This window comes from Arachis ipaensis, chromosome B08, assembly GCF_000816755.2.
Source record: "Arachis ipaensis cultivar K30076 chromosome B08, Araip1.1, whole genome shotgun sequence".
Taxonomy (NCBI): domain Eukaryota; kingdom Viridiplantae; phylum Streptophyta; class Magnoliopsida; order Fabales; family Fabaceae; genus Arachis; species Arachis ipaensis.
The window spans coordinates 59,136,976-59,138,065 of NC_029792.2; positions in this window are offsets into that span (position 1 = coordinate 59,136,976).

A 1,090-nucleotide genomic window follows, 5' to 3' on the forward strand; every position below is an offset into this window, starting at 1 on the left:
GGTTGAAATTCATAAACATTGATTTATTCATTATTTTAAAAACATATAAAACATGGGTTGCCTCCCATGAAGCGCTTCTTTAGCGTCACTAGCTTGACGTTTTTTTCTTCATCAGGGTGGTTGGTAGTGCTTAAAGTCCTCCCCTCTTGCTGTGGACTTATATCCATTGGTTGGATCAATGATCTCCATATGTTCCAGGGAAAGAACTCTGTTGATAGTGAAGACCTTGGGTAACTGAGATGGTACAGTGGGGAGATTAGGGGGAATATCTGGAAAGTAAGCTGAGACAACTCTATCCCCTGGAGAGAAATCTTCCGTAGGGATTTTCTTGTTCCTGCACCTCCTTGGTACCTTCTTCTTTGTTTCTTTTGAAGTTGCCTTCCCCTTGGTGACCTCTTCTTCCTCAGCACCAACCACTTTCTTTCTTCTTGCCTCCCTCCTTAATCTAAGGAAGGTCCTCTCAGGTTCAGAATCGAAGGAAGTTGAAGCCTCGCTTATTCTCCCTGTCATACAACCATCAAGTGCAAGCAAGAAAAGATAGGTGCAGAAAGTATTTGTGTCAGAATTACTGTTAGTTGTGGGTGATGCAATATATCAAACAGTTAGTGGGTTAGCAAACAGAATTGAAAATAACAAAGTAAAACAAAAGAGTAGAGGGGAAAGGGAAGAAGTTTAACGAAAACAAAAAGTAAATCACTCAAACAGAGAATGAAATCCACAAAAATAAAAATGCTCAATCTAGTGATCTTCCAATTTAATTATTGTTGATGCACAATCAATCCCCGGCAACGGCGCCATAAACTTGATGCACAGAAAACTTGTCTCTCAACAAATCTCCCTTCGGCAAGTGTACCGAATTTGTCATCAAGTAAAAACTCACAATAGAGTGAGGTCGAACCCCACAGGGATTGATTGATCAAGCAACTTTAATTAGAAGAATGTTCTAGTTGAGCGAATCCAGAATTTGGGTTGAGAGTTGCAGAAAATAAAATGGCGGGAATGTAAATAACAGAAAAGTAAATGCTAGAATTAAAGGACTAGAAGTAAATGACTGAAAATAAATTGCAGAATTGTAAATGGAAATGGGGGA